General features: G+C 38.1%; 1 long non-coding RNA gene across 1 annotated transcript in view; it reads left to right on the forward strand.

Annotated features, from left to right (window-relative positions):
* The window catches only part of LOC138168381 (uncharacterized), a 216,813-nt gene that overhangs the window by 81,819 nt on the left and 107,706 nt on the right, over positions 1-27,288 (forward strand). Inside the window, exon 3 of the long non-coding RNA XR_011170096.1 lies at positions 21,789-21,939. This is a non-coding gene — a long non-coding RNA (uncharacterized lncRNA). The remainder of the gene's footprint in view (positions 1-21,788; positions 21,940-27,288) is intronic.

The following is a 27,288-nucleotide window of genomic DNA, read 5'->3' on the forward strand; positions in this document are numbered from 1 at the left end:
CCCCATATAGGGTCATGAAGAGTTGGACATGACTGAAAACAACTGAATGCCAACAACTATATGCCAGGTACCGTACTATGCACTTACACATTTTATCTCATTTTACCCTCAAAACCATCTAGGGAGGTAGGTGTTATTATTATTATTCCCATTTTATAGTTGAGAAAACGGAGGCAAACAGAGGTTAGGTGACTTGCCCAGGGTCATATAGCTAGTAAGTATCTGAGGCTGCATTTGATCTCAGGTCTTCCTGATTCCAGGGCCTGTGCTTTATCCACTTTGCTATCTGACTGCCAACCTTGTGGTACACCCATTAAAGGGAAAAGGTACTTTGTAATGTAAGTAAATCTTTAAACAGATCTGTTTTTTCTAAGTTCGTATTGTGAAGGTAACATGGTATAGCAGACTTGAAGTAAGAAAAGTTGGGCTTTAAAACTGGTTATGCTAGATAACACAAAATGAGAGCATAAAGAGGGTTTTGGAAGGAATGTTAAGAGATCAATAGTTTTCAAGCCTTAAGTGATTTACATAAAAATGCTATGTAAATTACAAACGACCCTTTTCTGTTCATTATAAAAGACCCCCTTACATTCTTTTTTGGGTAACATTTTCTTAGCCTAACTAGCATTTTTATACTACTTGAAGGTTTGCAAAGTTCTTCACGCAGGCTTTCTTATTTTATTCTCATTACAATCCTCTGAGGTAGGTGTTATTATCTCCATTTTATAGATTCAAAAATTGAGTCTGAGAGCGGTTAAATTACTTGCCTGGTACTCCAAGACCAACATTGCATTGTCTGACTGCCAGCTAGTTTGCATTAACCTATCTTGTTATTATATGTACTTGGATGCAACAAAACAGAATTTATTTTAAAATATTCTGTAATTCAAGACACTCAGAAATTCAAATTGAGCTCTTTATTCTGAATCAAATAGATTTGACTAGGGTGTTTAGCCTTTGCTTTCCCTTTTGAAAGTTGACAGAAGTAGGTTGGGACAATTTGTATAAATTGGAAGGAAGTGGATGGTAGAAGGGGAAATGAAAAAAAGATCTAAGTCCCTGGGACAGAAACCTCTGTCAGAGGAGGAGATAAAGTTCATGATTCTCTGTGGACTTGTTTTCCAGGCCAAGCCTAACCAAGACTGGTCAAGTGGTTCAATTCAGGATTAGAATGCAATAAGACATTTCCAGATTAGATTACATTTAACAAAAAGAATTTTGCTCAATAATAGCATGGATAAGATCTCTCCAACAAAGATAACAGCACTGGTTCAGTTGAACATGCACCTTGCCTCCATATTTGCCATGATGGTACATGAGATCAGAAGAGTGTGTTGACTCCAATTGGAGTGGGAAGTCTGTCAAACCTGAAGAGCCCTGAGTACTCATGGAATGTGTCTTTATGTCTTAGGTGACTGGGAAATTATGTCAATCATTCCAGCCTCTAACGTATGGTGCAAGTGAAAAGCTAATTTACTGGTATGTATGTACTAGTAAAAACAGTAATTATAGCGGTGGCCAGGTGGCGCAGTGAGTAAGAGCGCCGGCCTGGTGTCGGGAGACCTGATTGGTTCCGGCCCCAGATACTTAGCACCCACACAAAAAATAACTGGCTGTGTAACCTTGAGCAAGTTACTTAACCCCAATTGCTTAAAAAAACCCCAAAAAACAAAACACAAATTATACATCTCAGAGCTAGCATTCAAACTTTATTAATCAAGAGTGTGCAAATATTAGTTTATATTATCTCATCTATTATACTACATTAGATAACATAAACATCAACCACACTAGGAACAAACCACTAACATGATTTACTAGGGCTTCTCAGAATAACTCATACTGGTACTCAACAACAAGGTACTGTCTCTACCCACCTGGAGGTCACACATCATCCTCCAAGGCAACTGCCTGGTGAGTTGAGTAACGGCAGTCAATCAGCACAAGTGAACATAGTGTTGCTTGAGTCTCAGGTGTGGGGGTGGGATGCAAGAGCCAGCCCTAGTCACAACTCAGAATCAAGTAGAAGTGTCTGGTGGGTTTCTAGCTAGGGGGCATTAACTGGTTATACCCAAATTCCGAATGACATCTAGTGACCTAATTTGTTCACCAATTAATTCAGTTGATGCCTGATTATGTAAGCTAATGAGGTTGCTTACCAAATTTTCCCATTAGTAGTCTGTTCTATTTGAGGGTCCCATATGTTTATCAGTTGTTTATTAACATGCACCTTTTGTTTACTAACCTATATAATACATATGCTTATCTTAATATTGCAAAATAAGAAAAACAAACATCAAAATACTTCATTACAAAATGATGACTTAATATAAAACAGAGTCAGTTATGTCAAGGCAACAAGCTCATTCTCATTAGAAAACCAGAGACCCCTAGATCAGTTAAGCATCAAAGCTAATTTCATTGCCTTTTTTTGGGAAAAACAAGTCTATGTAGCTGAGATATTCCGTCTTCTTGGGCCATTCTTAATAAATTTCTAGCAGTACGACAGGACCTACTACCATGGATTCCAACTAGATTATTAGTATATAGTACTTCCATTATAAGTTTTTGTTATCGTTTAGTTGTGTCTGATTTTTTGTGACCCCATGGACCATAGCATGTCGGCCTTTTTATCTTCCACTATTTCTTTTTTTTTTTTTGAGGGGGGAATGTGGGACAATTGGGATTGTGTCTTGCCCAAGGTCACACAGCTAGTAAGTGTTGAGTGTCTAAGGTCGAATTTGAACTCAGGTCCTCCTGACCCTGGGGCTGATGCTCTATTCACTGTGCCACCTAGCTGCCTCTTCTACTATCTTTCAAAGTCTGTCAAAGTCCATGTTCATTGTTTCCATAACACCATCTATCGATCTCATCCTCTGCTGTCCCCTTTTCCTTTTGCCTTCAATCTTTCCCAATGCTAGTAATTTCTTTTTCTTTATTATGTAAATAAATTTCACCTATGTTTAGACAGCTTGTAAACCTGACTCATAAGAGGATGTTGTCGCTATACTTGAGAAAGTATCATGTACTATTATTACTAACTGTTTCACTTTTTATAGGGTTATTATAAAAAGTTAGATTAGGAGACTGTCCTAGGTATCACATATCTTATTATTAGCAAAACATTTTATACACTCTTTAAAGACTCTTCCCTTGCTAGTGAAGGGAATTGCTTGTTATTAATAAATGTATTTGAAATATATTTTTCTGTTATAAACTTATATTAGAAGATATTTAAGAAAACAAATTACCTAGGAGAAAGGGGCTAAAAGGAGACACCATCCAACATTAGGCAGAGGAGTAAAATACCCGAGTCATGCTCCTGCATTGCGGGAATGACTTATCTTGTTTTTCCTCTCTCAGTGAGTTGAGGACTATGGTGAAACTATAGCAGATATTGATTAGGACCAAGCCCAACAGAGGATACAGTCAGTAAACAGAGACATAGAAGGGCAAGTTCATGAAGAGGCATCGTGAATGATGGAGCCTAGGTTCTAGCACAGAGCACGAAAGAAGAAGTTTTATGTGAAAGATAGAATCCTACTTGACAATGGCGAATGACTCTGCTGCAAGGATGCTAATTAGGAGAGAAAGTAATAGATCAAGTTTAAATAGGGTTTCCGGAAAGTTCCAGATCTTCAAGAAGATGAAGGAAGGTACTTCTAAGTCAGTGGATGATGCGTAGGCAAGGGAAAGATCTTTCTTAAATAGAACACCAGAAATAGGGGAAGAATTTTAAAGGAGCCAGCGATCCTTGCATTTTTGAGTATGGAGATTTCCTTTTTCAGCTAAAAATTTTCTTAGACCATTACATGGTAGTAATTGCACTATATTAGAATCAGACAATTAAGAAAATACATGGTGACAAAAAATAACTATGAATTATAAGCAACTAGGTGGCACAGTGGATAATGGTGGACTTGGATTCAGGAAGACCTGACTTCTAATTCTGCCTCAGACACTTAGCTGTGCCATCCTGTACAAGTCATTTCACCTTTATCAGCCTCAGTTTCCTCATCTGTAAAAGGGGGAACATCACATCATCTACCTCATAGGGTTGTAAGAATCAATTGAAATAGGTATAAAATGCCTCACAAATCTTCAAGTGCTTTATGCAGAATGTCCCATAAGTATTAGTACAGTTTTAAGCTTTAGTAGATTAAAAGTATACTAAACTTAGTATAAAAAAAACTTCACAAAGACTTTTGGGACACATTATAAATGCTAGATATTATTGTTATAATTAAGTAATGCTTTTAAATGACTTGCATCTTAATAAATGTATCAGAATGTACACCTGTATTTAAAAAATAGCAATGTCTCTATCTATATATACCATATGAGAGATTATTGATAGAATCTTAAGAAGGTATGTTTATTATACTCAATCATGCTTTGTATTTTGTAAAAACTAAGTAAGGATTAAAATGGTAATGCTTAGTGTACATATGGATTCATGCACCTTTTGCCATAGTTTCATAACCTCTCCTTGGTTTTTTGACCCATACATTGAGAACCACTGGATTAATGAATTGGTATCAACATGGAGAAAGCTTTTTACTGATACACCAAAGAACTTTGTACTCAAACATACCCTGTTTGATATTTTTATCAATAACTATGAATTATAAGCAGCTAGTTGGCTCAGTAGATGGAAAAATGGTCCTGAAATCAGGAGGACCTGGGTTAAAAACCCAGCCTCAGTCACTTACTAGGTGGATAGACAAGTCACTTAACCACTGTTTTCCATAGTTTCCTCATTTGTAAAGTGAGGGAATAATTGCTTCTACCTTTCAGGACTATTGTTAGGGTCAAATGAGATAATATTTACAAAGTGTTGTTTAAACCTTAAGAGCACTATATAAATATATAATAAACACATTTATATAAAAATACGTAAAAAATAAATATATAAATTTATATGAATATAAATATGTAAGTGCTGGTAATTATTTTTATGATCTTCATTGCCATCCTCATCTTCATCATCAGTACTTTGACTGAAGACATAAAATTTGCAGCTATCATGAAAGTAGGAGGGAGAGGGAAAAGAATGGATGACAAAATGAAGACCGTAAAAGATCTCAACAGGCAACAGTTATAGGTCAAAACTGACGAAGTGAAATTTAATAAGGCTAAATGTTTAGTCTTATACTTTAAAAAAATCAATTCCACAAGTAGAGAATAATAGAAACCTAGTACAGTAGCAGTTGATTTCAAAAAGGACATAGAGGTTTAATTGACTTGGACCCCAAAAGGAGTCAGAAGTGCAGTATGACTGCCTAAATGCTAATGCAGTCTGAGTCTACATTAATAGAAGTACCATGTTCAGAACAAAGGAAGTAACAATCCCACAGTACTCTGCTGTGGTCAGACCACGTTTCTAGTATCATCTTCCACTATGTGCTATACATTCTGTGAACTCATTGACAAACTGGAATTGTCCCAAAAAGGGTAACCAGGATGACAAAGGCTCTGTAAACTTAACAATTGAAGAAACTGGGGATGTTTATGCTGAAAAAATAGAAGAGTTGGGGGTGATGATACTATTCTTTAAATATTTTAAGAATTTTCACATGGAATTCAATTTAACAAATATTCAACTGCTAAATATTTAAGTACCTAACTGTGCAAGGTACTATGTTAAGTGTTGGGTATATAAAGACAAAGACAAAAACAAAAAGTCCCTTTACTGAAGGGATAGGATAAAAAACAGATGGACAAATGAAATGGTATATGCAAAGTTAAAGTAATACTACAATATGTAATAAATGATGATCATGAAGAATCAATCTATGTTAGTAGGAAGGTGATGTAAATAATGAATTGCCCAGCACCCCTTTGGCAAGGGAGGAGAACAACATTATTTTACTGTATTTGGAATTTCTTCCCACTTATGTCCTTATGACAAATGTCCTTGTAATAAATATGTTCTATGTTCAAGATGCTTATTGGTAGTCATAGTTATTACAAATGAACTGATTTTAATCTCCTAAGGAGAAAGGAAGAAATTGACTAAATTCAGATGTTGGGATGGTTGGGTGGTGGGGAAGGGTTAGGGAAAGGAGATCCTTTGGATAGGGGAAAAACATGAGAAAAGCAAATGATATTTAGTATGTAGTCAGGAGTGTACTGGTAAATGTTTAACAATGGGCTCTCTGGAAAAAAAATTGTACACTTGACACATGCTTAATTTTCATTTAATTTTCATCTTCATTATTAACATTTTCTCCATCATTTTCTTTAGACAATCAAAAAAGCAATAAATCAAGCCCTGATTTGTAACACTTTGCAAAGTTCCAAGTTTACTTACACTGAAAATTTAACAATTGACTTGAACTGATTGGAGCTGGCTCCAGTACATCCCAGGATATAGCTTACCCAGAATCAAAACTAGAATGGGACAGTGAAGGCTTTGCCTATATCTGAGAAAGTGACTCTCTCTGCTGAGGACTGAAGGTTGTTGTTTCCTCCCAGCTGTAGTCTGGAGTCATCATTTTTTGCTAAACTATACTCCCTGAGGTATCATGGGAAGTGGAGAGGGGAGACCATGAGGGAACAGGGTTGCTCTTAGCACAGTTCAAGTCTTCATGTTTGCTTTAAGTGTTTTTCTTTCCTTTTTTTTCAAGAGGGAAAGAGGTGGGAAGAAGAGAAAAGAGTGTGTGTGTGTGTGTGTGTGTGTGTGCGTGTGTGTGGCATAGGAATACAGGTCACTTCAAGGTTCTGTTTACTTTGAGGAAAAGGGGCTTAGTTTATCTCAAGAGATAGAAGGGATTCTCTGGATCAGCTGCTGTAGAGAGAGATGGTTCTTTAGAGAAGCCTTCTGACAAACTGCTAGCAGGGAGGGGTACCTATCTGTAATTAGCCTAAGGGAAAAGAGAATGTCTGGGGTCATGTCTTAGCCTGTAGTAGTCCAAGGAGAGGGGGTGCAAGTTTAGTCACAGCATCTTCTATCCTTGACATAGAAGTTATTTCATGCTATTCCTTCCTCTGGTCTTACATTTACCTATCCTGGGGACCCTTTCTTTCCTCGATTTTTTATTTTTTTGGTACTGCTAGGCTCCTCAGACTTTTCTTCAGACTGGACCAGAGCATAGGATGAGAAAGAGGAAAGGGCAGAAAGAGTGAATAGAAAGATAGGGATTAAGCAACTTGGTGGGGTGGACACTTCAAGGACCACATCTAAGGGGAGAGAGGACAGGTTGTATTAAGGTCTCCAGGTAAGAGGGCACGGGTTGTGATGAAGATGAAAGCTATAACTCAGAATGAACTGGAGAGCAGGCAGATCTGAAGAGGGTGATGAAAAGGGTGAACCTCAAATAAAGAGAGATTGCTTAGTGATGACAACAGCAGCAGGGTCTAGAAGCAGCAATGGGGAACTTGGACTTTGCCGATTTCTTTTACTCCTCCAGGTCCATCATGTTGCAGGGCACAAGAGAAGGTGGACCTATTTTTAAAACTTGGACTTTAGATGCTGTATCTTCTGGGAAGGAATCACCTTTCCATGGAAAGAAATTGAAAGGAGTGTGAAAGGAAAAGTCTAAGATGGAGGAAAATTTATCAGTGTTGGGATGGGAATTATAGAGGGCACAATGGAAGGGGAGGGCAGAACAGGATGGAAATTCTGGAGGGCTGAAGCTGATGTAAGGATGAGGAGCCTAGAAGCAGGGCTAAAGCCTGCTTAATCATTTAATTGATGAGAATCGCTGAAGCACCTACTATGTAGCAAACACTATATTAGGTGCCAGGCATATAAAGCCTCTGCCCTTGAAGAGTTAGCTTTTGTTGTTGTTCAATTGTGTCTCATTCCTTGTCACCTCATTTGGGGTTTTCATGGCAAAGATACTGGAATAGTTTGCCATTTCCTTCTTCAGATCATTTTATCATGAAGAAATGCAGGCCAACAGGGTTAAGTGACTTGCCCAAGGTCATACAGCTCATACGTACCTAAGGCCAGATTTGAATTCAGGAAGATGAGTCTATCTGACTCCAGAACTGGTTCTCTATCCACTGCTTGACTTAACTGTATCTACATATAGAAAGCAACTTACACACATATACATGCATACATACATAGACACACGATTACATACACACTATATACATATATACATGAAGAGGAATGTATGTGTATGTGAATATATGTATTTTTATACTTACATATTATATGTGTTTATGAGGCAGGATTTGAATCCAGGTCTTGCTAGTTCTAAGGCTCACTATCTATTCACTGTGCCATACAAGATAATAAACAAGAACTGGGTTAGAGGGGATCAGGAAGAGTCTCATATAGGAGATGATCTTTGAAGGGAAACTGGGTGATTCTCAGGAGGAGAGCGTTTCCTAGCCATAGGACAAGGAATTTCCTCATCCTCTCTACCTACCCCAAAGGAATTTGCCCCAGATATTGTAATTTCTAACTGTACCTCTTGTCCTGTCACTTTCCGAGCCACTGTCAGGTAAATCAGCCATTGTTTTTCCTTACAAGAAGAATCTTGGTGCCATTATCAGGGAATGGACATTAGACTGGACAGATAGGCCACAAACCTAGGAGAGCCTTTCATTTTCCGTTCTGTTACCTTACCCATAGTAAGTAGATATGGCCAAGCCTGTTTCTGCAGGTTGATTGCTCCTGGAAGGAAGTTAGGAATGTCAATTGTCATTAAAATATGTCCTTAGTCCTAGTGAGGAATGCCTTTGGAACTCTCATGCTGCCAGGCAGAGCCAAATGAGCTGATTTTAAAGAAAGCATTTGAGTGATGTTGAACCGACAGTGACTCCATGGTGGATTCATTGTTCATTGTGAAAGACTAGAAAAGAACGCGGCAGAATGCAGCCCAAGGCAGTGATTGGCACGGTGATAATGGGTAGCATTATGCATTGCTGTCATTTGCTAATGTTTTGAAATTGTTATTTGCTAACTTGGTTCCTTAAAAATGCTTGTATCAATAAAAAATTAACCGTAAGGTCCGTTTATTTTGGTTGGCTGCAAGACGCAGCAGAAAACATTAAAAATGGTGGGGTTTATTTTTGCAAACATGTGCGCGTGCGCACGCGCGCGCACACACACACACACACACACACACACACACACACACACACTCAGAAGCTACCCTGCACACTCGGCCCTCCATGATCTTTAGCCTTCAGGGTAATAAAATGACTTATCCCAAGAAAACTTGGTGAAAGTCCTTCATTTGGCTACTGATGTCACAGCCCAATTTGAGGATTTTAGATTGAGAGCATGAAGGAAACTCAGAGTTCAACTGGTCCAGGATCATAGGAACCTAGGAGTGAGAGCTGGAAAGGACTTTATCAGCCATCTAGTCCAACTCCCACATTTTACACTTGGAGAAACTGAGACCCACATAGAAGTGATTTGATCAAGGTCATACTGGTGGTCAGTGACAGAAGAATGATATGAATTCATACCTTATGACTCTGGACTCTTATGGTCTTATGCCTTCTGATTTCCCATGTCTCCAAGACAGAAGTTAAGCACTGTACAAATGAAAGGGGAAGGGTTTAAGTGTAGACTTCTCCAAGGTCACACAGTATAAGTGGTAGAGTAAGTATTGGAACTCAGGTCCTTATTCTAATACTAATGACCTTTGGTGCAGCTCAGTGGTGCCATAGTTTGTCAGGAAGACTCATCTTTCCAGAGTTCAGATCTGGCCTTAGATACTTACTAACTGTGTGACCCTGGGCAAATCACTTAACCCTGTCTACCTCAATTTCCTCATTTATAAAATGAGCCGGAGAAGAAAAAGGCAAACCACTCTAGTATTCTTGCCAGGAAAACCACAAATGGGGTTATGAAAAGTCATATACAACTGAAAAATTACCTAATAAATGTTCTTTACTTTGTACTTTGCTGCCAATAATTTGGTGATGCAGTGGGCCAGGCCAAGGATCAGGAAGATCTAGTTCAAATCCAGCCTCAGGCACTTACTAGTGATGTGACTGTAGGTAGGCAGTCAGTTAAATTTTCTTTGCTTCAGTTTCCTCAATTGTAAAATGAAGAGAATAACACTACCTCCCAGGGTTGTTGTGAGGACCAAATGAGAATAATAATTGTGAAGCACTTAACACAGTGACTGGCACATAGTAAGTTCTATCTAAATATTAGCCATAAGGATGATGATGATGAAAATGATGATGATGACGTAGTATATAACTGAAACCATGGCCGTAAACAAATCTATGAGAGAAGCCATTGGGTTAGAATTTTGTCCCTAATTAGCTACACTTATCCTTTTTGCATATGACTTTTCTCATCTGTCACATAAGGTGATTAGACTAGATCAGAGATGTCAAACATGCAGCTAGCTGTGTGATTCCTAAGTGTGGGCCAGAACCAGAGAGAACTGATAAACTTTGCATGGAGACTGAAACATACTTTTCCCCCTTACTTTCTTTTTCTTGCTTTTTTTTTTTGAAACGTGAATAACATAGAAATGTTTTGCATAACTTTACATGTATAATTGATATCATATTGCTTGCCTTCTCAATTGGTAGGGTAGAGGCTAAAGGGACAGAAAGAATTTGAAACAAAAAATTTTAAATGAATGTTAAAGTACAATAATAATAATTTTTACAAAAATGTGTTTGGGAAACATTTAACAAAATAACTAAAAATATAATAGAACATAGATGATAATATATTTTTAAAGTCAATATTTAGCCACTGGGATCCTTCCCTGTGGTTCTGTGGCTTCCATTTCTGAGTTTGAAACACAATCTTTTAGATCCCTCTACCCTAAAGTACTGCCTCAAAAGACAAGATGAGAGTACATAAGAGAGCTTGGTAACTACCTTCTGTGATATCAAAATAAAATGGATGAAGATGTACCATCAGTATTCCTAACTTCACCTTAACAACCTTATTTGACTGAGCATTCAGATGATTAAAGGGTCTATTATGGAAGAAACACTCAACTAGAAATCCAGATATTGGTGTTCTAGCTCTGCTTAGCCACTGGATACTTTACACCTTCTTGGGTCTTGGTCTTTTTGTCTCTATAATGGAACTAGAGAGAGGGATTCAATCATCTCCAAGGTTCCTTACAGCTTTAACATTCTATCATTCATCTAATTGAATTTGACTTCAGATGCACCAATGCCCTAACAAATTCAGTTGACTAAGACACTTTCATTTTTGTCTGCTCTAACATTCAGAGATGTTTGGCTATTCTTGAATTTCACCTCTGGGGCTGCTGTATTTCAGTAAATACCATGATCCACAAATAGACAGTGACTGTATAGAATAATATTGGTAGAGAGGTCTCTCCCAGTATGTGATTTTGTTGTTTTCATGAATAAAAACTCCCACTGCCCCTTTTTCTTTCCTCGTCCTCCCTTTTGGAGCTTTTTCTTTCTCATCTTTTTTTTTTAATTTTTCAAATGTTTTTTTATCTTCTGATTTACATCATTCATTTTGATTTTAAAACTTTGAATTCCAGATTCATTCCCTTCTTCCCTTGTCACCCACCCTTACTGGGAAGATAAGCAGTTCAATATAGGTTGTATATGTGTAGCTAATGCAAAACATTATCATAGTAGATATATTGTAAAAGACTGACTATATTTCCCTCCCTCCTATCCCACCTCTCACTTATTCTATTCTCTACTTTGATCCTGTCCCTTTTCAAAAGTGGGTGCTTCCAACTTCCCTCCTTCCCATCCTCCCCTCCCTTCCATGATCCCCACTCTTATCCCCTTCACACCTACTCTCTTGTAGGGTGAGATACCCTATTTAGTGTGTATGTCATTCCCTCCCCAAGCCAAATTCAATGAGAATAAGGTTGACCCATTCCCTTTTGCCTTTCTATTCCTCCCCTCCTTTGAAACCATTTTCCCTTGCCTCTTCTATATGAGATAGTTTACTCCATTCAGTATCTCCCATCTCCTCTCATTATATTCCTCTCTCACCACTTGATTTCACCTTTCAAGTATCATCCCTGCCTATTAAATTGGTCCTGTGCCCTCTATGTATACCTGTAAACATATATACAAACACCACTCACATTTGTATTCATACACCTGTATACCCTCCAATGTAGACATATATGTATATATATATTTCCATGTATTCATACACCTGTATACCCTCCAATGTAGACATATATGTATATATATTTCCATTTCTATTCCCTTCAACTATTTTCATACTGAGAAAAGTTTCATCAGTTACAATTATCATTTTTCCATGTAGGAATGTTAATAGTTCAATTTTGATAAGTTCCTTATGATTTCTTTTCCCTGTTTACCTTCTCATTCTTCTCTTGCTTCTTGTATCTGAATGTCAAATTTTCTATTCAACTCTGGTTTTTTCAGCAAGAATGCTTGAAAGTCCTCTATTACACTGAATGACCATATTTTCCCCTGAAACATGATACTCAGTTTTGCTGGGTAGGTGATTCTTGTTTTTAATCCCAGCTCCTTTGACCTCTGGAATATTATATTACAACCCCTTGATCCCTCAGTGTAGAAGCTGCCAGATCCTGAGTTATCCTGATTTTGCTTCCACAATATTCAAATTGTTTCCTCCTGACTGCTTGTAATATTCTCTCCTTTATCTGGGAATTTCGAAACCTGGCTATAATATTCCTAGGAGTTTTCTTTTTGGTATCTTTTTAAGGGGGTGATCGGTGGATTCTTTCAAGCTCTATCTTGCCCTCTGGTTCTAAAATATCAGCTCAGTTTTTCTTGAGAACTTCCTGGAGGATGATTTCTAGGTTCTTTCTTTGATCATGGCTTTCAGGTAGTCCAATAATTTTTAAATTATCTCTCCTGGATCTATTTTCCAGGTCAGTGGTTTTTCCCATGAGATATTTCAGATTACCTTCTATTCTTTCATTTGTTTGGATCTGTTTAACAGCATCTTGATTTCTCATAAAGTTATTAGCTTCCATTTGCTCCAGTCTAATTTTGAAGGAATGATTTTCCTCAGTGAACTTTTGAGATTCTTTTTCCATCTGGAAAATTTGGCTTTTTAAGGCATTCTTCTCCTCATTGCCTTTTTGAGCCTCTTTTGCCATTTGAGTTAGTCTGTTTTTAAGGTGTTATTTTCCTTAGTCAGGCTGTTGACTCTCATTTAATAATTTTCTTGCATCATTCTCATTTCTCTTCCCAATTTTTCCTCCACTTCTCTTATCTGCTTCTTAAGGTCTTCTATGACCTGTAACCAGCTTGTATTTTTCTTGGAAGCTTTTGGTGCAGGAGTTCTGACTTCACTGTCTTCCTCCTGTTCCATGTTTTAATCCTTTTTGTCCCTAAAATAGGAGTCTAATATTGGATTGCTCTGCTTGGTTTGCTTCCTTTGCCTGGTCATGTTGCCCCTCAGTCACTTGACCCCTGGGCTTTTTGCCACAGTAGGACTCTGCCACCAGATAGGGGAGCTTCGTTCCAGACCCTGGGATTTTCTCAGCTGCCTGAGGTATTAGTTGGGTGCCCTCTCTGAAGCCTCCACACACTCTGGCAAGCTGGTCACACACCCCAGGACCTCTACTCTAGACTGCAATCCAGTTCCAAGCAGGTTAAAGCAAGAGCTATTACCCCTCAGACTGGTGCTTGGTCCCCCCTGAAGACTGCAGGCTAGGAGCTTAAACTGCCATGTGGCAGCAGCGCTGCAGCCCTCAGTGGCTTCTTGCCCTGGAGAAGCCGAGGTGCTCCCAACTACTGGGTCCCAAAGTCCACACTGCACTGACCTCTCACTTTATCCTTAGCATCTATGTGTTGATAATTCTGGATCGCCACAGTTGCCAGTGATCTGGAGTCACTCCAGCCAGTGGTTGGTCAGGCCGGCCCTGGGGCTAAAACCTTGGTGTGGGGCTGGGCTCGGCTCCCAGAGCACTGTGCTGGCTAATTCCTGCCTGCCTGCCAGGCTGTCCTCAGTGGGAGGTTAGCTTCTCTGTGTCATTTTGTGGGTTCTGTAGCTCCAAAGTTTGTTTAGAGTCCCCTTTACATGAACTGGAGGTGGTGGGAGCTGGAACCACATGGAGGTCCTGTTTCTACTCTGCCATCTTGACTCTGCCCTCTCCTTCTCATCTTTTAATCAACCCAATAGGAAATGTGAAACATAGCCCATATCTTTCCCTTTGGGAATGCGGAATGAATGGTACAATGCTGTAATGGCATTATAGAGGGTAAAAGGAATAGGTTACCCATCAAGGGATCCTGGAATCACCACCTAGAAGTAAAAAAATTAGGATATTTTTTTATGTGGGGCATTTTTCTGATCTCACACTTGACAGGTCCCTGTCATTGTAGTGCCACTGCCACTGTCAGTTTCCATCACTCTCTCTCAGTTGTACTGTATACATAAAGACTAAAAAAAATTAAAAGAAGAGTTGGAATGCTTTCCACTAAGCTATGAAAACAAAAGCATTTTGGTGTCAGTAGACACCAAATGTCAGATCTATTTTAGAAGGCAGAATGCGTACAGTCAGAGGTATGCTAGAATTAGCTCTTACAGGATCCTGAGAGCTGATTGTTAAATTTTCAGTGCCAGCATTTCCACTTCAGAAATCAGCAAATGTAACAAATCAAGGCTTGATTGCTTGTTTTGTTGACTACCTAGACTTAAAGGACAAAATGTTACATTGAACTTAAAAGAGTGTCAAGCATACATTTTTCAGAGAGCTGGTTTTTAAGCATTTTCCAGCATATCTCTGGCAGTGGAAAGATCATTGGCTCTGGAATCAGAGAGCCTCCTTCAAATTCCTTCCTCTAGCACCTGGGTAAGTCAGGACTTAACCTCCCTGGGCCTTGGTTTCTTCATCTGTAAATGAAGGGTTTAGACTAAATGACAGTTGTTTTTCAGTGATGTCTGACTCTTTGTCACACCATTTTGTGTTTTCTTGGCAAAGATACTGGAGTGGCTTGCCATTTCCTTCTTCAGCTAATTTTACAGATGAAGAAACTGAGATAGAAAAGGTTAAGTGACTTGTCCAGGGTCACACAGGTAGTAAGTGTCTTCGGCCAGATTTGAAATTGAAGAAAATGACTCTTTCTAACTTAAGGCTGGGCACATATCCATTGTACCACCTTGATGCCTTGAACAAATTATCTAAACTCACTAAACTTCAGTTTTCTCCTCTGTAAAATTGGGATCATAACTGCTCTTAACTACCTTACAGTGTCATTGTAAAATTGGGATGAGAGTGTAGAAATGAAAGTATTTTACAAAATGCTCAAAATTAAAACACTATTATCTCTAAATAGGCAAAGCAATTAACACAGTGCCTGGCACATATTTGGTCCTTAACAAATATATTTTTTAAATTTTCTGTTGGATAAAACATTGCTATTGATACAGAGACATTTAAGTCTTTAATTTAATTAGCATAAATTTTAGCCATGACAATTTCATATGGAATAAAACCTTTCATTAGTTATTGGGGACTATTTTCCAAATTAATGAGATTAATTAAACTAAATTAATTAATGAGATTTCCTATGTGTCTCCTGTCTTCCTACGAAATCTCATTTATGCTAATTAAATAAAATGTTGTTGAAAATTTCATTCATTTCATTTCTTGAAGATATACATAGTTAGAGGTGGCTGGGTGGCACAGTGAATAGTGCACTGGCCCTGGAGTCAGGAGGACCTGAGTTCAAATCTGGCTTCAGACACTTAACACTTACTAGCCATGCGACCTTGGGCAAGTCACTTAACCCCAACTGCCCTTCCTTCCCCTCTCCAAGAAGCAAAAAAACAAAACAAAATATAGTTAATGAGATTTCCTATGTTTCCAGACTTCAGGGATACCCTTTATAGAAATTTACGATTCCCCACCTAATCTCAGTTATCTTTTTAGGATTGATTAAGACCATAGCATCATAGAGTTAGAGCTAGAAGGGTCCTCTAAAGTCATCTGGTCTAACCTTTTTTTTTTTTTTACAATGGGGAAAACTGAAATCCATACAGATTAAGTGATTTACCCAAGGTCATCTGTGCATTGTCCAAGGTAGAATTTGGACTGATGTCCTCTAACGTGGCAATATTCCCATGTCCTATGACTTCTCCTATTCCCAAATCAGTACTCTTTCCATTATGTCAACTAATGTAATTTTCTTGAAGGAAAAGGATGGATTGCATTAGTTAGGAATGTGAATTTTTTTAAAGTACGTAACTCTGGTTTATCTCTGAAATGTACCTTGTTCTTTCAAATAACTGCATTCTGGTTAGGCTACATTTCTCCAACCAGACCCAAACTGTAACTGGTTAGCTCATTGCTGATTGAATCCAAGTTGTGGTTTTAAGATCCCCTCAAAGATATCTAACTTACTCATGTTTTTCACAAGCAGAATCTTGCTGTAGAATGTGAATGGAGCAAAACATAGGCACCATCGGTACATAATAAAAATAATACTAAATTCAGTGTCAGGGTGAAAATACCCTAGTAAGTTTCCCATTTTAAAAAAAGTTTAAATTTTTGATATCTTTTATCTTGGTATCTTCATTTTTGGATGACTAGCTCTTGTAACCAAGAATTAAAAGGGAAAAGAAGGAAAAAAGCAACTTAGCAAAACTGACTCACATATCAACTGAGCCTGACAGTCTAAGCAAAATTCCAAACCCACAGCCCCCCATCTCTGCAAAGAAGGGAGGGAGCTACACATTTCCTCATCTCTTCTTTGGTTACCATAATTACACATTTTTAAAATTTGGTTGTTCTTTCTATTTACATCACTGAAGTTGTGGGGATTGTTCAACTTGCTTCACTCCTCATCATAGACGCTAAGTCTTCCCTTGCCTCTGCAAATCCTCCATCTTTTTTCTTGCAGAGCACAAATATTTCATCACATGCATGGACTTCCTTTTGTCTGGCCATGCCCCAGGTGATGGGCATCTCTTGTTTAAAGAAAGAAAAAGCTTCATCCTTGTGTATGGGGTCTTGTGGTCTATGAAAAGGATGAAGACCTAGGATAAGGAAACCTTGAGTCTAGCACTGACTTTGTATAATGTGCAAAAGCATTGAACTCTATGGGCCTTGATTTCATCCTCTATAAAGTTGGAAACATAACATCTGCTTTATGGTTGTAAGCATCTGATGAGATGTTTGATGTGAAAGTGCTTTACAAAAAAAGGTATTACAAAAAATACAATGCAAAGAACAGTCTCATGGAAGCTTAGAAATGAAAGACATTGAAGGTCGTCTTGACCTCCCTCTTATCCAGAAATGTCACATCTGGAAGAGCATCGAATAATCTCTGCACTTCAGTCTCCCTGTGGACAACTCTAATTGTTAGAAAGGTCTTTCTATGATTGAAGAAAAAATGTTTTTACACGTAATTTTCCCTCACTGATTGTGGTTCCGTGCTCTGGAGTCACACTAATGAAGTTGACTCATTCTTTTATCATCCTTCAGATTTTGAAAATAGTTATCATGTATCAGGCAGCTAGATGGTACAGAGGCTAGAACTCAAGAACTTGAGTGAGGAAGACTCATTCTATGAGTTCAAATGTGGCTTCAAAAACTTACTAGCTGTGTGATCCTGGGCAAGTCATTTAATCCTGTTTGCCTCATTTTCCTCATCTGTAAAATGAGTTGGAAAAGGAAATGGCAAACTATTCCAGTATCTTTGCCAAGAAAACAGCAAATGGGATCATGAAGAATCAGAAATGACTGAAATCACTGAACAGCAATGACAATCATGCCTCCCCTTGGACTTCTCTTCTCCAACCTAAACAGCTTTCATTCCTTTCCCTGCTTTTCAGATAGCATGGTTTTCATAGCAGTGACATAGCTTCTCTTCTCTAGACACTTTGGCTGTCAATATATTTGATTTGTGGTAGCCTGTACTGAACACAGTGCTTCAAATGTGGTCTGAGCAGTACAGGATACAGTCACACTATTAACTCCCTCAACATGGGTCCAATGCTTCTATTAATGTAACTTGATTGAATTACCTAATCTAAGTATTTGGATGGGGGTGGTGCAGGGGAATCCATTTAAAATTAAACTTAACAGACCTTTGTAAACTTTGCTAATTCACAATTTCTCTTGGGGTCTCAGTTTCAGTGTCTGTTAAATGAGGGTTGGATTAAATGTGCTATAAGGTCTATGCCAGTACTATCTTTCTGTTATTCAGTGTAGTCCTGGTTGGAGATGGCTATCATTACATTAATTAAAAGACTGGAAAATTTGGTGTTTTCCTTTTTACTTTATCATATACTTTCAGAAGGACCTAAAGCAAATTCCTTTGCTCTGGTAACTCCTTTGTAATCCTTTTGCAATAGGAAACAAGAAGTACTCCCTGGCCATTTTATGGGAATGTTTGAAAAGATGATTCAAATGACATGGGTGGAATATTTTGAGAATGTGTAGTCATTGATCAAAACGAGTTTTCTCTCTTCCAGTATGACTTCTCAGCATTTCCTGGTTTTGGTTGTTCTGCCATAGCTTTCAAAGGAATTGGCACACTTTGATGAAATGCATCCAATTGTTAAATTATATCAAAGATCATCTTTGATTTGATTTTTGGTTTAGTTTGATGCTTGAAGGTAGCTAGGTGGCACAGTGGATAGAATGCCAGGCCTGGAGTCAGGAAGACTGACCTTCCTGAGTTCAAATCCGGCCTCAGATACTAGCTATGTGACCCCAGGGAAGTCATTTAACCCTGTTTGCCTCAGTTCCCCATCTGTAAAATGACCTGGAGAAGGAAAGGGCAAATCATTCTAGTATCTTTGCCAAGAAAACCCCAAATGGGAGTCATGAAGAATCAGACGTGACTGAAACAACAGAACAACAGTGACGATAATGCCTTACAGCAAAGTAGAAGTTGCTAAGAGTTTTCAAGAGGTCTTACTTTTCTGTATTTTAAAATATTATTTAGTGAAATTTGTTTCATGAGTGGTAAGACCTATAAATCAATCAGCAAACATTTATTAAGTGTTTACTACATGCTGGAAAAGGAAATGGCACATCACTCCAGTATCTTTGCCAAGAGATCCCATGCATGACATTGGTATGCTAGGGTCCACAGAGTCACAGAGACTAATATGACTGAATGACTGAACGACAGGATAGACATTGTGTGCTAAGGATACAGAAAGCATAATTAAAGCCTCAAGAGGCTTACATTCAATGTGCATAAAGATAATATATGTAAAATATTATAAAGTAAATACTAGGAAAATAAATATAATGTCCAGGGCAGGTCTCATGCAGCAGGTAATAAATGATCGAAGCCTTGAAGGAAAGTAGGGATTCTAAAATGTGGAGGCAAGGAAGGGATGCTTTTTAAGCATGGAGGAAAGCCTGCACAATGGGAGATGCGATGTCAGGTAGAGTAACATATATGAAAGTGTTGAGAAGTGTAGTACAAAAATCACTAGAAAATACAAAATGTTGAGGCTTGTTTGCAATCCTTTTGGGCTTTCTCACAGTCATAAGTATGGAATTAGAATTAGGAATGTTAAGTGAAAGCTCTTTGGGTAGGGAAGAGCAAAGGGATGTATTTGAAATGAAGGTTTATAAAAATGAAAGATTTCAACAATTTTTTTTGAAAGAAGTACAAACATTAGGAAGGAATCAATCATTTTCCCTCTTAACTTACATGCCACCTGTGTGACTGGGCAAGTCACTTAAATCCCCTGCCTTCAGTTTCCTATCTATAAAATCTATGAGTTGGACTAGGCTGCTGAGGTCCCTTCTAGGGCTAGCTATACAAATCTATGGGAAGTGCGGTCTTAGTGCCAGAATATGGCAGAATGTTATCCTCTATGTTATTGGGACATGTCATTTTGAAAAGGCTCTATCTCTGGGTGTTCCCTGGATGAAAGGGAAGGCACACTCACTTAGCAATGGTGATTCTGCGCTTAAGTAGCTGAGCTGCCTTAGCTCTACCAAGGAAGACTTATGTCTTCTTAAAGCATTAAGCTTACACTAAATCACAGTACCTAGTGCAACTTTATCAGGCTGTAGATTTAATCATTTATATGTTACTTGGAATTTTACAAAGTACCTTTCTCATCAATAACCCTTTGAGGTAATAGTGCAAGAATTATTGTCCCCATTTTACAGATAAGTAAAATAAGATTCCTAAAGGTTAAGTGATTTACCTAATGTTCTGTTCATAAAGTTAGCAAATGCTGGAGGCAAGTCTTGAACCCAGGTTTTCTGACTTCAGTCCAGAGCTGAGTTAAAATCTATCCGCAGAGACTTGCTAGTTGTATGACCTTGAGTGTAAAAATTTAACCTTTGTCTGCTGCAGTTTTGCTTAACCATAAAATGAGGATAATAATAGCACCTGCCTCCCAGGGTTGTCCTGAGGACCAAATGAAAGATGAGTTGTAAAGCACTTAACCCAGTGCCTGGCATATAGTAAGTGCTTAATAAATGCTGATTCCCTTCGATCTTTCCCCCCTAATTTGTACCCCCCCCTCCGCCCATGCTGTTATAGTAGCATGGTCTGACATCTATTCCAATAAACATACAACCAATTTCTGAAGTTGGGTTATCTTCCCTAGAAAGGTACCTTTTCATATAAGGGAAGACTAGACGTGAGTCTCACTGGACAAAGGAACTACAGGGGTTTGCAGTGCCTGGTGATGCTGATCTTCCTAAGGGGAAAATCTGGTGCATTTTCTTCTGAGGGACAAGGAGTAGAGACAGCAATAGCTCAGCTATTTCTCTTGTTTGGAAGAGGGAAGGGCTGGATGATTTTAATGCTATTAGGGTGAAAAAGACATTGAATCACAAGTTTTGAAACTCTCCAAACTTTCAAATGAGAAGTTTTGAATTCAAACAGCCCTTGGTAATGCATCTCTGCTGCTGCTTCTTGCTTTTCTTCTACGTCTTACTCTTGTTTGAGTTCTTGTTCTGACTCTTCCTCCTCTTCTTCCTCTTTTTCTTCTTCCTATCTTCCTCTTCTTCTTCCTCTTTCTCTCCTCCTTTTCTTCCTCTTTCTTGTCTCATCTTCTTCCCCTTCCTCTTCTCCTCTTCCTCCTCCTCCTCTTCTTCCCCCTTCCCCCTCCTCTTCTTGTTGTTCTTCTGTTCTTCCTCCTCTTCCTCCTTTTACCTTTTCTTCCTCTATCTACTCCTCCTTTTTCTTTTTTCTTTCTTCTATCTTCTTTTCATCTTCCTCTTGTTCTTCTGTTTTCTCCATTCCTCTTCCTTTTTCCACTGCTTGTCCTTCTTCATCTTTCTCTTCTTCATCTTCTTTGTTTAGAGAATGCTTAGAAAACTACATAAAAACAAAGCCTGTCACACACCAAGCAACTCAGTGAAACATTGTCTTGATGAACTAAACACACATAGATGCCCATGCTCATGCATTTCCCCACTCCCACCCCAAATTCAGAAACAGGCAAAATAAATTCCTTCCAAGTACAGGGTAGCTTTAAATGCAGAGGGGAAACATTTAGTGCAATTAACTTGGGCTTTTGTTGAACCTATAATGTTTAAAATTGAGATGTTTAAAAGAATTGACTTAGGATGAATTTCCATGTCCTTCATTTCCTTGCTACCAAATGAAAACAGGAATTACTGTGCTTTCTCATTATCTCCTAGAGACCCGTCACATTGACTGCAACCAATAAAAATCAAGGGGAAAACTTTTGGCTTGGTTGGTCAAAGTTCATGACAGGCAAAAATACTATGTATGGTTTCTACATTTCTATTATGTTGTCATTAGAAATATGCAGAGACTTGTAAATCCCACATCTAAACCCATTTCACAGTAATTCACATCTTTGTATGTTAAAAGCATAGTGGTATTGTGGTTTTAACCCAACAAATCATGCATTTCAGTATATTTCCCTTTCTTCCTTTGAACAGAATACAATCTGCCATAATGAGGTTTTGGAACAAGATCAGCACATTGCCTCAGAAGCCCTGTCCAAAGCCCTCCTTCATGAATGGGTTCACATTTTGAGAGTATGGGAAAGATGTTGCTATAAAATATTGATGAAGGAAAACTGAGGGTAAGGTGAGTTCATGAAATGCTGAAGTAATACAAGAAGCAGCAAAGTGTCAAGGAAACTGAATATCCCAAAGCTGTTAAAAAGGGTGAGGAGGTGGAGCTTGGCTGGCATGAAGCTAGCATCAAATTTGGGAAAGAGAGAAGTCTTTACTACCGAAAGAAGTATGAGGTACATTTTGATAGCTAGGCTGATAGAACTGATCTTTTGATTCCAGAATTGTAGGAATCTCAAGGTCGATGGTATAATTCTAACTTGAAAGATATAATTTTTAGAGGTATTGTGGTTTAATGGAAAATTTACTGAACTACTCATTAGAAGACTTGTCCCATCCCTGGCCTTTATTAGATGTATGACCTTGGGTAGATTATTGCAGATCTCTGGACCCTGGTTTTTTTTTCATCTGTAAAATGAAGAGATTGAGCTAAACAATATCTCAGCTTCCTTCAAGCATTAATGACAAAGGTTAGGGAAAAAAAAAGTTTTCAGAGAATAATGTATCTTGAAAGCAATGTCTAAAAATTTAACCCTTAGGAAATATCACACACACACAGTTTCATTCACTAAGATATAAAACATTTGTGTATCATCTATGTAATTAATCAAAACTTCTATGGAATGCATATTTATCAACTCAAAACTAAACTAAGTTCTGGATTGTGATATTACATCATGAACAGATTATAATGGTATGGCTTAAGGCCACTTTCCTGATCCCCAAATTAATAATAAATTTCCTGTAACTCCCTCTCTAGGGCAGCGAGGTAATACAGAGAAGCTAGATGGCACAATGGATAGAGTTCTGGGTCTGGAGTCCTGACTGAAAACAACTGAACAACAACAGCCTTTCTGTGTATACTTCCCCAGTTCCCACTTGCATTGGCAAATGTAATGGGATGGGAATTTGAAGATCTTCCCTCCCCCTTAATAAGCCTGGGGGAATTTGAAGAGCTTCCTTGCTTTGACAATAAACTCTGCTCCCTAATAGGATGAAGGTCATCACAGGAAGCTGGGAATCAGAGCCTGCTAGACTGGGAGAGAGAGAGGACACTCAGGCAAGGAGTCAGTCAGGCCCCTGAGTAAAAGTTGTTTTTTTGCCACCTGCTGTGACAGCTAGGCTTATTTTGTCTGTGGAAAGACTAAAGGATGCTGTGACCCTCTGTGCTATTGTGACTTATTAACTTCTTTCCTTCCATGATGGAATCGACTTACTAATTTGGGAATTTGGTTTTCTGGTATCAGAATAAATATTTTACTTTTGTCTTGTATATGGAGAGTTTGTTATATTTTGTGGTTGAGTACCATGTGAGAATATTTATTGTCATGGTCGGTGCTGGAAATATTGCATTGGTGCTATAGCAAGACAAATCCCCTAAGGGTAATAATTACTTATCTCAATGTACTGAATAACCCTCAGATGCTAGAGAATTCTATTACTGCCATTGCTGAGCCCCTATCTGGTGTATTACACCTTGATTATGTATAAATCAGCTTTAATTATCTTTTAAAAAAGGTATTTATTACTATGGTACAATAAGAAAAATTGGTACAAACATCATCCTTCCAATGTCTTGTCTTTCACATGAATATACAAATGTATGGGGATAGTGGACTCATATTTAGAATACAGTGTTAGTGAGGTACATGTATGGAATATGTATGTGTAGGGGTAAACTTACAACTTCTGGTTGCTGGAAGTTTTTCATTTCTTGGTCATCATTATTTTATGGTTCAAAGGTTCACAAGTTGCTTTCTCAAATGATTATCTGTGTAGCCATTTGTGTCAGTATTTGTCCTCATTGGTTTTATCTCTAACTGATCTAGTCTCTTTGTTGATAAAGTCAATGGAGGGGGTAGGATAACACTCACTCTGGACTCACATTCTCCCTGCATCTACTTGCTGACCTCTGGTACAGCCACACGAATAGGCTTTCCTAGGAGCTCTTGAACTTGGAAGTTCCCCAAGCTTGGACTCTGTATTTCCAAAAAGGATGAATGGTTCCATTATACATATATATGAGAGATGGAGTGGTCCAGAGCAAGGTTAATTTTTTTCACCTAACAATTTTTTTTGGAACAGTATTATCTACTTTCAGTCAATGAACTCAAGCACTTCATTTCTCCTGAATTAATTACTTATTTGCTCCTTAATTTAATTGCAAAACTTGAGTTTTCTATGTTTATATTAATTGGACTGGGAATACAAATCCTCTTATACTCTAGTGTGAACTTAACTCTTCACTATCTCTCACTTCCCATATTCAATCTATTAACAAAGTCTGTCTATTTCACCTTAATGATATCTTTTTAATATGTCCCCTTCTTGCCTCTGACACTGCCATAACTGTAGTACAGGCTCTCATCACCTCATGAACTGATTATTGTGATAGCCTGTTGGTGGTTCTCCCTGCCTCAGGTCTTTCTTCACTCCAGTCCATTCTCCTTTCAGCCACTAAAGTAATTTACCTTAATTGTAAGTACCCCCCTACCTTCTTACACACATACACTCTCAATAAACTTCAGTGGCTCCTTGTTACCTCCAGGATGAAATATAAAATGTTCTGTTTGACTTTCAAAGCCATTCATAGCCTAGCCCCATTTTTCTTTTCCAATCTTTTTATACCTTAGCCCCTGGCACACAGTCTTTGATCTAGTCACACTGGCCTCCTGTTTATCGAACGAACAAGACACTCCATCTCTTGGCTTTGAGCATTTTCTCTGGCTGACCCCCACACTTAGAATGCTCTCCCTCCTTATCTCTGGTTATTGACTTCCTTAAAGTTCCAGCTAAAACCCATCTTCTGCAGGAAGCCTTCTCTACCCACTCTGAATTCTAGTGCCTTTCCTCTATTAATTATTGCTTTGTATAGATTTGTTTTTGTGTTGTCTCCTATATGATTATAAACTCCTGGAGGGCAGGGACTTTTTTGTATCCTCAGTGATTAGTATAGTGAGTGGCACATAGTAGACACTTAAATGCTTTTTTATTGATTGATTTTATTTATGCATTTGTGTATATATCTTGTCTCTCTCAAAAGAATATAAACTCCTTGAAGGAAGGGACCTTTATTTTTGTCCTTATATTCCAAGTACATAACCTAATGCTTGACTTTCAATAAGTACTTGTTGATTGATTGATTGGCATGCTGTAACATGTTGGGGCACAGTATTTTGAACAAACAAGTTGAAACATAAAGAGTTACATTTTTATGAATTTGTGTGACAGAAAAGTATAGACACATTTGTGTATATATATATATATGTATATATATATAACAACTTTGTAAATGTTTCTTTTGATTTTCAAGTATTGCTTCAAAAAACATATATATGCCAAATCACATAAGATATTAGGTTAAATACAATGCCAAGGAAAGCAAAGAATAGAAATTTCTTTATGTGTAAAAGAGGGATAATAATATGCATACTGACTACCTCATAAGTTTATTTTGACACAAAGTGTTTCACATACTTAGGCACCCCATGTAAATCTGAGCAATTATCACCATCATTTTGGTCTGGACCTGTGATTTCACTATTGCAGGGAATTCCCAGTGTGGGAATTCCATCTACCGATTCAAACCAGCAATTAATTTGTGATATAATTTTAGAGAATGTTGTCATTATTGCTTTACTTTTGTAGAATAAAAATCACTTGTGGAATCCTACCTTCCACAGATGATGGTTCAGACCAATAAAAAGTCATGGCTACCATTTTATTCTTGAAGCCCATGTACATATACATGGCTTACTTTGAGAGAAAGGCTATATTCAATAAATAGAAATCTTGTATGAATAAAAATACAACACTTTTGCAAATTCATGTAAATATAATGTAAACCAAAGACATTTTTGCACTGATGCCAACTTTTGGAAATCACACAAAATAACACAGTGGCCTCAAATAAGGGAACTTAAATTCAGAAGGAAACTTAGAAGCCATCTTGTCCAACCTTGTCAGTCTCCTAGACCCACTCCCATTCAGTCTGGTCAATTTCTAGCACATTGGTCTGAGAAAACTGGAAAGCACGGAAATGTAAGACTTGTGAAAAAGTCAGATCCATACCTAAACCTGCGCATCCCCGGCTCTAGTTTATATGTAGATGTACATGCCATCTCTGTGGACAAATACTCTTTCATGTGTCTTTATGAGAAGCAACAGTGACACACAGTGGTTGATTGAGTCAATCAAACATGTTCTCCCTCCAGATATCCCAGGAGGTAGAGCAGATATCTCTCCGACTTTCTTTCTTTGGAAAGTTTGGTTGTCTTGTTAATTCAGGCAGGTATTAACTACCCGATATATTCAGCATACCCCTCGTTGTAAGCTGTCAGGTGGTGACATAACATCACATAACGTGACGCTACATGATACATAATGCCTGAATTGAAAAAAAAAAATTAAAAAAAATCCCAGACACTTCTTTCAGTGAAATAGTAGGTAGCTAATCTGAATATTTGGGGTAATTGGCTCGAGGAAGAGAGAGGCATCATTATTTCAGGCTCCCCAGTGAGCGTTAATTAGCCATATTGCTTCATTGTTTGACAAAGAGAGCACTGCTAGTAGTGTTAAATCTATAATGACACATTGGCTTTGGGAGCACAGGTATTTTAAACTACCTTGACTGACTGACATCGAGGTAATTCTATTCAGAGTTGAGCAAGGAACTCAGACAGAGTTCTCTCTTTTCAGAGGTGTACAAATTCACCTGTAGAGATAACCGTGAGGTTTCCTTTCTTTATTCCTATCCCTAACCCAACTGGCCCTCTACCTAGGGGAGAAAGAAAAGCGAAAACAAAAGCATCAGCAACATCTATAGCCTAGTCTGTGGATGACCTGGGCTTCTCGAACAATCAATCTCCTTTAGGAAGCATTGAAGCCCTTAGGAACAGCTATGGCTGTCCTTATAAGTTGCAGATGTCCCATGACACCCAGAGAGGGCCTTATAGATGTCTGAGCACCACCTAAATCAATGTTTACAGTAATAGGATGGCTGGGTAAAAGGCCACAAAAGGGTAAATTTTGCAGTGAATAATAGTGCATGATATTTTAATTGAAACTTTAATAATAGTAACAGGAAAAGGGAGACTGATGGTGGGTATTAACCATAAACTTTAGTTAAGGAATATACTGGACTTCTCAGAGGTAGATAATGCTTCAGATCCACCATGAGTAGCTATGTACTTTGAACTATTTTCTCAGCATGATCATTGAAGTGTCCCTTCATCCACTCATATGTTCACACCATGTTCCCCAGGTGATTGAGAACACGAATCTGTCAATGGTTGGTCTAAGAGTATCAACAAAACATTGAGAGAGAGAGAGAGAGAGACAGAGAGAGAGAGAGAGAGAGAGA

This window comes from Petaurus breviceps, unplaced genomic scaffold (assembly GCF_028583685.1).
Source record: "Petaurus breviceps papuanus isolate PSGF00001 unplaced genomic scaffold, PetGlider_PUasm1.0 37, whole genome shotgun sequence".
NCBI classification, from domain to species: Eukaryota; Metazoa; Chordata; class Mammalia; order Diprotodontia; family Petauridae; genus Petaurus; species Petaurus breviceps.